Source organism: Zingiber officinale, chromosome 1A, assembly GCF_018446385.1.
Source record: "Zingiber officinale cultivar Zhangliang chromosome 1A, Zo_v1.1, whole genome shotgun sequence".
In the NCBI taxonomy this organism is placed as follows: domain Eukaryota; kingdom Viridiplantae; phylum Streptophyta; class Magnoliopsida; order Zingiberales; family Zingiberaceae; genus Zingiber; species Zingiber officinale.
The window spans coordinates 109913832-109928771 of record NC_055987.1 but is presented as its reverse complement, the minus strand read 5'-3'; the positions used below and the strand labels follow the sequence as shown (position 1 = coordinate 109928771).

General features: G+C 43.5%; 1 long non-coding RNA gene across 1 annotated transcript; it reads left to right on the top strand.

The window, feature by feature from the left end:
* Nucleotides 1-4001: 4001 nt before the first annotated feature.
* Nucleotides 4002-6118, top strand: LOC122008993. The gene is made up of 3 exons (XR_006119442.1): nt 4002-4525; nt 4704-4768; nt 6059-6118. It is a non-coding gene; the product is annotated as an uncharacterized LOC122008993 (long non-coding RNA).
* Nucleotides 6119-14940: the final 8822 nt, after the last annotated feature.

Here is a 14940-nt window from a genome sequence, read left to right as displayed (position 1 = left end):
CTACTCATGACCTTGAGCTTGCAGCAGTGGTGTTCGCTCTCAAGATTTGGAGACATTACTTGTATGGAGCCCAGTGTAGAGTATATACAGATCATCAGAGTTTGAAGTACTTCTTCACTCAGAAGGATCTGAATATGCGACAGCGCAGATGGCTAGAGCTGGTCAAAGACTATGATATAGATATCCTCTACCATCCCGGAAAAGCCAATAAGGTAGCAGACGCACTCAGCAGAAAGTCCAGTGCTACCTTATTATCTCTCGCAGCCATGTCACCGCCCCTACAGAAGGAGATCATAGATTTCGGTCTCGAGCTTATAGTGGGACAGCTCTCTACCTTGACCTTAGAGTCTACCTTGCTTGGTGACCTCCAGACAGCCCAGGAACAGGATCCTGGAATTCAGAAAATCAAACAAGGGCTAGCAGAATCAGAAAGTAGAGAATTCAGAGTGTCCGATAGCGGGGTGTTGTACTTTGGTGACAGACTTTGTGTTCCAGATCAGGAGGAGCTACGGAGACAGATTTTAGATGAGGCTCACAAGACTCCCTATGCGATGCATCCAGGTTCCACCAAAATGTATCAAGACCTGAAGAAACAGTTTTGGTGGCCCGGGATGAAGCGAGACATCGCCAGATATGTTAGCATCTGCCTCACCTGTCAGAGGGTTAAGGCAGAACATCAGCGTCCAGGAGGAGTTCTGCAGCCTATACAGATTCCAGAATGGAAGTGGGAGGATATCTCTATGGATTTTATAGTGGGACTTCCCAGAACCACGAATGGTTTTGACGCCATCTGGGTAATAGTCGACAGGTTGACTAAATCAACCCACTTCTTAGCTATCAAGATATCCTATTCCATGGAGAAGCTAGCTTAGTTGTATCTTCAGGAGATCGTCAGGCTACATGGAGTCCCACGAACCATCATTTCAGACAGAGACAGCAGATTCACATCACACTTCTGGGTGTGTACGATCGACTTTAGGCACGGTTAAAATTTAGCATGACTTTCCATCCTCGACGGATGGTCGACTGAGGCGGTAAATCGGTACTCAAAGATATGCTCGAGCATGTGCCCTAGACTTGAGGAAGTTGGTGCAAATATCCGAGCTTAGCAGAATTTGCATACAACAATGGCTATCATGCCACTATCGGCATGGCACCTACGAGGCTCTCTATGGGCGGAGGTGTAGATCTCCAATCTGCTGGTATGAGTGGTGAGCAGAAAGAACTAGAGCTTGAGACAAATCTAGTAGCAGATATCACAGTGACTATACTGCAGATCCGCCAGAGGATAGAGATAGCTCAGAGCCGTAAGAGCTATCGATACAAGCACCCTTAGAGTTTTCAGTTGGGGATTCAGTGTTCCTCAGAGTAGCTCCCATGAAGGGAGTAATGCGTTTTGGGAAGAAGGGCAAGCTAAGTCCCAGATATGTGGGACCATACCTTATTAGCAGAAGAGTGGGCAAGGTAGCATATGAGCTAGAGCTACCCCAGGAAATGTCAGCTGTCCACAACGTATTTCATGTCTCTATGCTGAAGAAGCATACCCCAGATGCCAATCAAGTGATTGAGCCCCAGTCGGTACAGATCCGCGAAGACCTCAGCTATGATAGTCGGCCTATTCAGATAATAGACCGAGCAGTTAAGAAATTACGGAACAAGGAAGTACCATTAGTCAAAGTTATTTGGCACAGTCACACAGCAGAAGAGACAACTTGGGAGACAGAAGCCAGCATGAGATAGAAGTACCCAGAATTATTCTAAGTTCGAGGATGAACTTTTTAAAAGGTATGAGGGATTATAACGCCCGAAAATTCTCGAAACTGCATTATAAATATTCTATGATTTTTCTGGAATTTTTAGATATTTTTCCGGAATTTTCCGAGTAGCGGAAGCAGCAAAAATAATTAGAACCGCAAAATAGCTTAGGCGGGGATCGAACCCGAGACCTATGGCTTAGGGATAATGTTAGTAACCAGTTGAACCCAGCACGGCCGTGTTGAAAGGAAAGGGAATCAATTATATTTATTATTGGTTTGGCCGAATTAATTACTTAGTATAAATAGGAAGGTTAAGTTGGGGTTGGTTTATTTTGAGAACTTGGTTCGGCAACATCTTTTCCACCGAGACCCAACACCACCGCCGCCTCTCCCTTTCTCTCCTCTTCCTCACGCACGGTACACCAAGCCAAGGGTCAAGGGAACATCTTCCGGCGACGACTCCAACACGAAAAAGGTTCTTCTCTGCGAGAGGAACGTGAAGACGAGAGCGGATCGTCGAGAAGATCATCTCCACCGGAATTCTAGCGAATAGAATCGTAAGAAATTACGAACAGGAGGTAAGAAACCCCTCACCTGCAGTATAATAGCTACCGTTTGATTTTCTGTGCATCAGTTTAGTTATATGCATATGTTTTCGACACATAGGGTGTATTTAACCCTTCTCGCAGGTTTAGGGATTTAGTGAGTACCTTTAGATGGGCCGGACACGTCTTTTCTTCTTCAGTTGGAGGTTTAGATACTGTTGGGTGCCTAAAGGTAGTCTCCCTAATAGAGAGGGGAGTTAAAGCACACTAGGTGTTCGATTAAATAACCAGCTTAGAAAAGAATGCAACTTAGGCATTTTTATTAGCACAGTTGAATGCATTAGAAGCATCTAAATTAGTAGATCAGTTTATTCTAGCTTATATGGGACTACGGTCCAATGGGTAGGCTCTCACAGTCGCCTCTAGGTTCAGACAACCTAGCTCTAGGTTCAGATAACCTAGAAACAGCAATTTAGAACAGTTTAGCTATACTCAGTATTTTACTTTTCAGTTGGCACTGTACTGGATTAGATATCCATTGGGCTGGGCTCCCATAGTCGGTCCCTAGGTTTAGATAACCTAGTAGCTCTACTAAATTCGGGACTTGCAACCCCGGGTCTAGTTAGAGATGCGCGCATAGCACGTACAGTTGCCGGGCCCATCAGCAGCATGTTTAGTATTTTCACTTACTATATGTATATGGTTTTCAACCTTTCACAAATTAGTTCGTGAGTTCAGTACAGTTCTAGCAGTAGCTCAGTATTAGCGTAGCTCAGTTCTTAGTATCAGCTTAGTTTTTCCCTGTGAATATGCATGATGACTTTATGTTCAGCTTTAGATATGCCATGATTGTATGCTTATATGCCATGCCATGCTTAGTTTATTCAGTATATCCAGCATATGTTTTAAATAGCATGTTTTAAAAGCATGAATGCATCGTATGCATGTTTTTGTGAGGTAGATGGTTTCTTACTAAGTTTTAAGCTTACAAATTCTATTTTTCCTTATACGGCAGATAAAGATAAAGGAAAGATGGACTAGTTGAGGCTGGAGGTCAATGCACTGATGAGGATGTGTGTGGATGGAACTTGGAATAAAGATCCTAGGGATCCAGCAATTTCAATTAAGCATATGAACTTTAGTATTTCTATTACTCTTTGTTTTAGTATGTTAAACGCCATGAGCTAACGAACCATGCTTTAGATTGTGCTTATAATGTTAGATACATGATGTTAGAATGTTAGTTGTCATCGTTAGAGTGTTTCCTAGCCATCTTAGAACTGGAAATGTGGTTGAGGCACGAAAGAGTGCTGAAATCAGACATTTGGCACGAAATCAGTAACTCGAATCGATCAGCTGATCGATTCGAGGGTTCCCAATCGATAAGCTGATCGATTGGGCAATCTGTTCCGCGAACAGTAGGCCTCTGGATCGATCAGCCGATCGATCCAGCCATTTCCGTCACGAACAGAGAGCTCTGGGATCGATTGTAAAATACCGGAAAAATAGAGAATAATAATAAGGGAATTTTCTGGAATTTTTGGAAATTTTTCTGGAATTTTTCGGAGCTCGTATGAACGAGTTTACGGGGATAAAAACATGGCCCGGGAAAGCCTGTTTGGGTTACCCCATTTAAGCGAGGAAAAATTTGATTTTCTTTTCCTTTTTATTTTCTATCTTTTTCCTCGTGCCCGCGCCGTCCCTTCTTCACTTCCTCTTCTTTGCTTTCCCCGACGGTTTTCCCTTCCCAAACCGTCGACGCTGCCGATTCTTCTTCTCCTTCCTCATAGCGCCCACTGCCGACATCGCAGTGCCTTCCCCTGCCCAAGCCTCCAGCCAACGTTTCCTTTTCGCCGGCACCCGAGTATCACTGTCGATGTTCAACTGTGCCCTAGCACTGTCGTCGGCCACAGGAAACCCCAACGTTGCCGCCGCACGGGACACGCCGACCCTTCTTCTCCTCCTCTGAGCGCCGACAGCCGAGCACCTCTCCTCTGCCCTAGCGCCTGTGCCGTAGCCACCCAGCACCACCCGACACCTTCGGGCACAGCCGGATCTCTTACACCTCCGCCGAAAGCTTCTACCTCTCCCTCCCGAGCTGCCCTTACTACAACCTGTGCCCTAAGCACCGCCATCTCCTCCCTGTGCCTTAGCCTCTCTACTCAGCCGTTTCCTTCTCTGAGTCGCCAGCCGAAGCACTAGCAACATCTCCTAATCGCGGAGGTTCGCTTTCTTCTGGAATATGGATGCTTCAAACGCTGCATGATACCTGTTTGTTGAAATGTCTGTTAGAACTATCGATTGTGATTTGTGCTCTGTTTTGTCCAATTCTGCCATGAGGATTACTGTGTTGGAGTGGAAGTTTATGCTAATTTGGGAATGGTGGTTCTGGTTTTCGCAGCAGCAGTTCCAGTTTTGTTCTCAGCAATAACTTCATTGTAGCACCGGCTGATCATCCGGATTTAGGTGAGTTTTGTTCAGCTTTCGGGTTAATGTAGAGTGATGACATTCAGTAGTTAATTGTTCTGATTTGATGAAGAGAAGGGGTTTGATTGAGGAGTTAGATGCTCCAATTAAGATATATAATTGGATTTGGATTTAGGTTAGTTTCTCGGGAATATGATTTAGCTAATTAATTTATATGTAATTAGCTAAAGTCATATATCATGTTGATGCGAGACGAGTATCTCGACGTCGTATTCGGACCAGATTGGACTTTTCGATTGAAGGCGGGTACTTTTGACTTTTTGTCTTTGATATGCTTAGTAATGAAATTAACATGTTGCATTAATTGTGTTTCTTATCTGTTTCGGTTAATCACTACCCAAATCTTGGTACATGCTTGATTGATTGATTGGTTTGCATCTCATGTATATTTTACCTGTTTATACATGCTTATAGGGGTAGTGATATACCATGCTTTACCATGTTCAGGACCTAGGTTTTATACCTTCTGTGTACCTTTGGATTGTTTTGATTCATTGACCTATGATGCATTTTTATATACATGTGGATTAGGTCAGGATATTTTGTGGTTAGTGCCATGCACCATTTGCATGATTGCATGCTGTGCGATAGTCCACTCCATTATTGTTGAGCACATCGCCAGTTACATGGATCTGCACACACCACCACTCATGGGTTAGTGGTTGATTCAGGCTGAGTGTGTTGCAGCAGGGACTCTGTTAGGCACCGTTGGTCCGCTCATGGGTAGTGTGACACAACGTGTTATCCGGCAGTGTCCTCGTGTACCGGGAGATGAGAGCATTGCGCTCCCCCATTTATGATTTGGGGTAGGAGGATAGGTGTACTCTGACAGCATCCCGTCCACTCGGTCACTCATCAGGAGTAGTGACGACAGAGTGCACGGTTGTCACAGCCCTACCCACTCGGCCTCACTATTGTGTGTGAGATGATCGACTGGCGTCAGGGGTGACCAGGACGCATCATTGGCATCATATGCATGATGCATTTATTGCTTGTGTTTGTGTTTGCTGCATTTATATGCTGCATATTGTTTGGATACCTATGTTTGACATGCATACAGGATTCTTATACCACTCGAACTGTTTGTCCTTATACTCAGGTTCTGGTTAGTACAGTTCCTCTCCTGTTTACTTCAGATGCATATTTTTATCTTTCTTATATCAGGAGACTGTACGCATGATTAGTGTTAGGTGTTATTTCTTTACTTTGCATATCAATTGTACCTGCTGAGTGTTGGACTCACCCCGCCTCCATTGTTGTTATTTTCAGGTTGATGCTGTCCGGAGGGAGTTCCAGTCGCTAGTCCTCACTGCACGTAGTGCTAGGTCCCTGCATACCTCGAGGATTTATTTACCATTTGGTTTGGTTTTTATTTGCTTATGTGTGTACTTGGTTATTTGGATACTTGGACATCGTATGTTTTTCTTTTGATGTTGATGGATGTTCTATTCGATATGTTTTTACTACATGCCTGCCTGGACGGCAGAAGAGGTGAGTTTCGTCGGATTTGAGTTTTACGAGTGTAGTGGAGTAGGGTGGATTTCGAGTCAGTGTAGTATTGTGATATCTATATAAACTGCGTGGTGATTGTCTTTATTTATTGTTATTATTCCAGCCGACTGTGGCTGAGGTATATGAGGATGTAGAAAAGTTTCAGATTGTCCACCGTACAGGGGAGATGCTGCCGAAATTTTCTCGGACAGAGACTCCTCTGGGGCGTGACAATTTAGTGGTATCGCATCAGGTATACGATCTTGTTTTGTATTTTGGATGTTTAGGATAACTGATACCAATTTATTTACTTGGTATCGAGGCCAAGTTTGGCGATACTTGTTGGATTTTTGTATTATGGATTTTCGAGATTTATCCGATACCAATTTATTTGGTATCGGAGGAGATTTATCGGATACCTGTTGTTGGTATTCTGGGTATTTGGTTAGCCAGGTTTGCGAGTCAAACTGGGCATTTTCGGATTTTCGATATGGTTATGTTTCGGATTTCCGTTTCGGATTTATTTGGATTTCCGGTGATATTCTCGTTCGGAATTTGAGGTCAGAAGTTGAGGAATGGACAGCGATGGAACATCTCCAGACGGCAAATAGGTATGATGTTTATTTTATGATAGTTAGGACATCTATTAGCACTTTATCTTTATTACCTGTCTGGTTGTTGTAGTCATATTACATGTGATGGGTTAGCCACTGATCTTGGTCGACCCTAATAGAGATAAAGGATTATAGTCTCTGGTGATTTTTCATATCATACCATCAGTAGTTTTAGCTTCTGTTACTACTATTAGGAGATGGAGGCACATATCAGCCTCTGCTATTGTTAGCTGGGTAATGGATGATACCTATATATTCTTGTGGACTTAGCCAGTAGAGTTTTTATATTCGTATCTTTTGGATATTAGGGTATCCGATACGATGAAAATTGGTCATTGGAGAGTTATCATGTTTGATCATTGTTGAAAATGATTTGAGGTTGAGGGATATTGGGAGATCAGATATTGTGATGGGTTGATTTCTAATGATTTATGAGAGTAAATGTTATGTGGTTGTTTGATGATCTATTAGTGGATAACTATTTTGATGATTTATTATTTGGGTTGTCGTTGATGGTGACATAGTGAGTGTCATGTTTGATGTTCACAGGTTTGATGATTATAGTTGGTGATCAGGTGGAAAGGACTGATTTAGCCATATACCATTGTCGGCTTGGATAGTTTATAGAGGATCGATGTATCCTATTTCATGAAGACTTTGACCATGGACTGTATATACTCAGAAAGTGCATTGGGATATGTGACCCCGCTGATGTAAGAAAGTGTAGAGCTAATTGCTTAACACTTATGGGATACAATCGTTACTAGTGTATACTGGGAGAGTACATTTGGATTTAAGATGATAAAATTTTCCCCATTAGATATAGTCTTGGTAGTCTATGATATTGACTTGCAATGTTATACCATGGTGTGTATATCTTTCTTGTTCCGATACCAGTTCCTTTGAACCTAGAGCAGGGTTGTTACTGGATGATTAGGCTGCTTTATTTTGGGTTGCTTTTGATTGATGTATTCATGCTTGATACATATGCATGAATTTTGTTTAGATATACCCGTAACCCATGAGTGTTGGTAGCATAAGGTTGGTCTCTTTGATTGAGCTGGTATGCTTATTTTGCATGTCTATGTTGCATGTATATTATGATTGTTATGTGTTGTAGGATTCCTGTGGTAGACTGTCCATTTGCAAGTAGTATATGTATCCACGTTCTGATATGGTTTGAAGGTTCCTTGGGGATCATAGATATGTAGTTCGGTGTATGTATTTGGATGTATTATTGAAGATATCTTATTGATTAAATCCGAGTTGTAGTATAAGTACATCGGTGGTGTTTTGATGGAGGTATTTTGTCGATTTAATCTGAGTTGTGATATGTACATATGTGTTTGGTGTGGTATCTGAGGTATCTTTTTTATTATGTTTGATTTGTGAGTGCACCTGGGTTAAGTATGCTTTATTGGAAGTATATGTTGGTTATACTCTTGGCATAGGTGAAGATATGTCATGTGAGTGTTGTTTGAGGTGTATTATTGAATTTACCTATGTTGATTATGCACACGGGTTCGGTATGCATTGTTGGAGATATCACGATGATTTATACTTATGTTGTGAGTATGTTTGGTGTGTACTAATTGGAGGATTATGTCGATCATACATATGTTGTGTGAGAACGTGTGCCAGGTATATATTGGTAGCAGTATGATGATTCTACTTATACTGAATGCAGAATGTGGAGTGACTGCATTATGTCATTTGTTGTATTAACCCATCAACTAATTTTCCTATTAGTGGATGACCCACTAGGATGCTGATAGAGTTGATGATGAATTTGATTAGTTACTAGGTTGTTATAGCCTAGGCTAACCACAGTGAATTGTGGTTGAGTGATCTCGTGCAGTCTCTAGTTGGATAGTCAGGTGTCTTGGTCACTTGTGGGATGTTTGTGGTGGAGCATTGCTCCCACCTATTGTGGATTGCTTGTAGCGGAGTATTGCCCTATGTATATATTATAGATATATATTACGGATTTAGTTGTGGTGGAGCGTTACTCCCACATATTGAGGATTTCTTGTGGTAGAGCGTTGCTCCCACATATGTGGTATTTTCTGTGATGGAGCGTTGCTCTCACATTGGTGGATTTATTCTTTGGTGATTGGATTTCAGATTTATTATCAGAGATCTTATGGTTAGGAATGTCTGTGATATGGACATTATGTGTCTTGGTTTTACCATTAGGGCTTGCGGAGCCTTAGATGTTTTCATGGACTCGATGATTGGGTATCCCTAGGATATTGGATCAGAATTCGTTATCGTTATTGATGATGTGGTGTTTTATTCCTGATCTGAGGTGTATCACGTACACTATCTTTGCATAGTTCTAGAAATGTTTCGATGGAAACGTCTATATGTGAAGTTCAGTAGTGTGTATTTTGATTGTCTCCTGTGAGATGTTTGAGACACACGGTCACCAATAGGAGTATATCATGGTTCCACACGAGATCGAGGTTGTTACCGTTGGGAGTAAACGGAGTCTATAGAAGAGGCTCGCAACTTCCTTTGTTTGGCTCGATATTTCCGGAGATACGTTGAGGGTTTCTCTCGGATAGCTATGTCACTGACACGTCTGACCTAGAAAGGCGTGAAGTTCACTTGGACTAAGGATGACAAGACCAGCTTCTAGGAGTTGAAGCGGAGACTAGTGTCGGCTCCGATTTTGGTGTTACCTTCTGGAGAGGACGGATATGTCCTCTACACCGACGCATCTATTCAGGGTTGAGCGCTGTTATGATGCAGCACGATATGGTAGTCTTCTATGCTTCTCGTCGATTGAAGGAATATGAGAAGAACTACCTTGTACATGATCTGGAGCAAGTCGTCATTATTTTTGCCATGAAGATTTGGCGATATTAGTTATATGGCATTACATTTGAGATTCTCACTGACCATAAGAGTCTCAAATATCTGTTTACTTGGAAGGAACTTAATCTCCGACAGAGGAGATGGATGGAGTTCCTGAAGGATTATGATTGTACCATTAGCTATCACCCGGGGAGAGCAAATGTGGTTGCCGATGCGCTTAGCAGGAAGTCCGGAGGGACTTTAGTTTGCCACCGAGTTGTGGTCACAGACTTGATTTAAGGTTCCTCCGATTTGGTCCTTGAGGGGTAAGGACAGACAGAGTAGGGTACTTTGGTACCATGGGTGCTCAGTCGTTGATCAGGACAGGGATACGAGAGCCATAGGCTGCTGATCAGTATTTGCAGTTTATTTACAGCCAGATAGCTTCCGGGCAGCAGACCGAGTTCACACGAGACGAGGAGAGTGTTATACACTACCGAGGCAAATTTTGCGTGCTTCAGTCTCATCCGGTCTTATAGGAGTTACTTCCGGAGGCTTATCGCTCATGATTTGCTGTCCACCCAGGCGGTACCCGTATGTACCAAGATTTGAGATGTTTCTATTGGTGGAACGGCATGAAGAAAGACGTCGCGGATTTCGTAGCTAGATGTCTTGTCTGTCAGCAGGTGAAGGCTGAACACCAGAGACCTGCAGGGTTACTTCAGCGGATTCCTATTCCTGAGTGGAAGTGGGATCACATTACCATGGACTTGTGGTAGGGTTGTTGAGGACACGACGAGGCCATGACGTGATTTGGGTAATCGTTGATCAATTAACCAAATTCGCGCACTTCTTAGCGATCCGGAGGACTGATTTCCTGGATTGATTGGTAGATCTGTTTTGCCGGGAGATCATCAGATCACGTGATGTCCCTTTGACTATTATTTCGGATAGAGACCCCGGTTCATGTCTTGTTTTTGACAGAGACTACAGCAGACCTTGGGCACGCAGCTCTGTTTCAGTACAACTTTCCATCCGCAGACAGATGGACCGTTAGAGCGGACCATTCAGACTTTAGAGGACCTGCTGAGGTCATGTGTTATGGATTTCAGAGGCAGTTGGGAGGACCATCTGTCGTTGGTAGAGTTTGCTTACAACAACAGCTTTCATTCGGCTATCCAGATGGCACCGTTTGAGGCGTTGTATGGTAGACCTTGTCGGACACCCGTTCTCTGGGATGAGGTTAGAGAGGTCCAAATGTTGGGACCTCATAGAACTCAGCAGGATGCAGAGTTGGTTCGTACTATCAGATGGAGGATGTCAGAGGCGCAGGACCGCCAGAAGAGTTATGCTGATCGGAAACGCAGACCACTAGAGTTCTCTGTTGGCGACCATGTATTTCTGCGAGTTTCACCCACGAAAGGGGTGAAGAGATTTGGCCTCAGAAGTAAGCCAGCTCCACGATACATTGGACCTTTCCAGATCTTGGAGAGGATTGGAGCGGTAGCTTACTGGCTAGCACTACCACCGTCCTGGGTAGCCGTGTACGATGTGTTCTACGTGTCTATGTTGAGGAGATACCTATCCGACACGACGCATGTGCTAACAGATATCTCAGTTTCTGTTCAGCCTGTCGTCACTTATGAGAAAGTTTCGGTATGGATTCTGGACCGGAAAGAGCGTCAATTACGGAACAAGACTATCCGGCTGGTTGAAGTCGGATGGCAGCATCATTCGGATGAGGATTCTACTTGGGAGCGCGAGGATACGATCCGAGCTCGATACCCCATCTTTTCACTTGAAATATGTGATTTAATTTACCGTTCAACATTTATACTTTCTATCGGTTGTTAGTATTTGCTTATGGTAAATAACGAAATTTGGGGGTCAAATTTTTATTAGTGGGGGAGAATGTAAAATACCGGAAAAATAGAGAATAATAATAAGGGAATTTTCCGGAATTTTTGGAAATTTTTCTGGAATTTTTCGGAGCTCGTATGAACGAGTTTACGGGGATAAAAACATGGCCCGGGAAAGTCTGTTTGGGTTACCCCATTTAAGCGAGGAAAAATTTGATTTTCTTTTCCTTTTTATTTTCTATCTTTTTCCCCGTGCCCGCGCCGTCCCTTCTTCACTTCCTCTTCTTTGCTTTCCCCGACGGTTTTCCCTTCCCAAACCGTCGACGCTGCCGATTCTTCTTCTCCTTCCTCATAGCGCCCACTGCCGACATCGCAGTGCCTTCCCCTGCCCAAGCCTCCAGCCAACGTTTCCTTTTCGCCGGCAATCGAGTATCACTGTCGATGTTCAACTGTGCCCTAGCACTGTCGTCGGCCACAGGAAACCCCAACGTTGCCGCCGCACGGGACACGCCGACCCTTCTTCTCCTCCTCTGAGCGCCGACAGCCGAGCACCTCTCCTCTGCCCTAGCGCCTGTGCCGTAGCCACCCAGCACCACCCGACACCTTCGGGCACAGCCGGATCTCTTACACCTCCGCCGAAAGCTTCTACCTCTCCCTCCCGAGCTGCCCTTACTACAACCTGTGCCCTAAGCACCACCATCTCCTCCTTGTGCCTTAGCCTCTCTACTCAGCCGTTTCCTTCTCTGAGTCGCCAGCCGAAGCACTAGCAACATCTCCTAATTGCGGAGGTTCGCTTTCTTCTGGAATATGGATGCTTCAAACGCTGCATGATACCTGTTTGTTGAAATGTCTGTTAGAACTATCGATTGTGATTTGTGCTCTGTTTTGTCCAATTCTGCCATGAGGATTACTGTGTTGGAGTGGAAGTTTATGCTAATTTGGGAATGGTGGTTCTGGTTTTCGCAGCAACAGTTCCGGTTTTGTTCTCAGCAATAACTTCATTGTAGCACCGGCTGATCATCCGGATTGAGGTGAGTTTTGTTCAGCTTTCGGGTTAATGTAGAGTGATGACATTCAGTAGTTAATTGTTCTGATTTGATGAAGAGAAGGGGTTTGATTGAGGAGTTAGATGCTCCAATTAAGATATATAATTGGATTTGGATTTAGGTTAGTTTCTCGGGAATATGATTTAGCTAATTAATTTATATGTAATTAGCTAAAGTCATATATCATGTTGACACAGGACTTTGATGCGAGACGAGTATCTCGACGTCGTATTCGGACCAGATTGGACTTTTCGATTGGAGGCGGGTACTTTTGACTTTTTGTCTTTGATATGCTTAGTAATGAAATTAACATGTTGCATTAATTGTGTTTCTTATCTGTTTCGATTAATCACTACCCAAATCTTGGTACATGCTTGATTGATTGATTGGTTTGCATCTCATGTATATTTTACCTGTTTATACATGCTTATAGGGGTAGTGATATACCATGCTTTACCATATTCAGGACCTAGGTTTTATACCTTCTGTGTACCTTTGGATTGTTTTGATTCATTGACCTATGATGCATTTTTATATACATGTGGATTAGGTCAGGATATTTTGTGGTTAGTGCCATGCACCATTCGATGATCGTGCGATAGTCCGCTCCATTATTGTTGAGCACATCGCCAGATTCATGGATCTGCACACACCACCACCATGGGTTAGTGGTCAATTCAGCCGAGTGTGTTGCAGCATGGACTCACCGTTGGTCCGCCATGGGTAGTGTGACACAACGTGTTATCCTACAAGGATTCCTCCCGTCTTCGAGTCCCGGGAGATGAGCATCAAGCTCCCCCATTTATGATTTGGGGTAGGAGGATAGGTGTACTGACAAAGATCCCGTCCACTCGGTCACCATCGGGAGTAGTGACGACAGAGTGCACGATTGTCACCTACCCACTCCCTCACTATTGTGTGTGAGATGATCGATTGGCGTCAGGAGACGCATCATTGGCATCATACGCATGATGCATTTATTGCTTGTGTTTGTGCTTGCTGTATTTGCATATTGTTCGATACCTATGTTTGACATGCATACTGATTCCTATACCACTCGGATTGTTTGTCCTTATACTCAGGTCCTGGTACAGCATTCTCCTGCTTACTTCGATGCATATTTTATCTTTCTTATATCGCATGATTAGTGTTAGGTGTTATTTCTTTACTTTGCATATCAATTGTACGAGTGTTGACTCACCCCGCCCATTGTTGTTATTTTCAGTTGATCTGTCAGGGAGTTCCATCGCTAGTCCTCACCGCACGTAGTGCAGTCCCCGATACCTCGAGGATTTATTTACCATTTGGTTTGGTTTTTATTTGCTTATGTGTGTACTTGGTTATTTGGATACTTGGACATCGTATGTTTTTCTTTTGATGTTGATGGATGTTCTATTCGATATGTTTTACTACATGCCTGCCTGGACGGCAGAAGAGGTGAGTTTCGTCGGATTTGAGTTTTACGAGTGTAGTGGAGTAGGGTGGATTTCGAGTCAGTGTAGTATTGTGATATCTATATAAACTGCGTGGTGATTGTTTTTATTTATTGTTATTATTTCAGCCGCCTGTGGCTGAGGTATATGAGGATGTAGAAAAGTTTTAGATTGTCCACCGTACAGGGGAGATGCTGCCGAAATTTCTCGGACAGGGACTCCTCTGGGGCGTGACATCGATCACTGGATCGATTGACTAGCCTGGATTGATCAGCCGATCGATCCAAATTATTGCCCCGAGCACAGTAGCGTGCTGGATCGATCACTGGATCGATCCAACTTATGTCCCGCATACAGTAGCCGTCTGGATCGATTCCTGGATCGATCCGACTATTCCAATCGATCCGTGGATCGATTGGGAGGTCTGATAACAGCCAGAAATCCTCAGCCCAGCTCCTTGACCATGAGGGATGTAAAACATATTATGAATAGCTTAGAGTACACCCTCTAGCACATATAGTATAAAGAAATGATAATAGTTTAGCAAAATTTTAATTAGTACAGCTTCCGCATCTAGACTTAGTGATGGCCATGGATATAGCTTAGTACAGCATAATGTGACGGTCCGACCTTACAACTTAGTTAGTTGAAGGCGGGTCGTTACACTCTCCTTTCTTCTCCCTTGCTTGAAACCCACGACCAAGAGAAGAGAAGGAGCAAGAAGAGAGCTTAGGAGGAGGAAGATCACTTGAATGAGAGTTACTCACCAAAAGAAAACTTCTCTTTTTCCATCAAGTGGTGTAACCCCCTTCACATTAATCACAATTAATGTGGAGGCCATTAAAGAGAATAGTTGTAACCTCCATGAGGTGGCACATGTGATGATGTGGCACATCATCATTAGTTCTC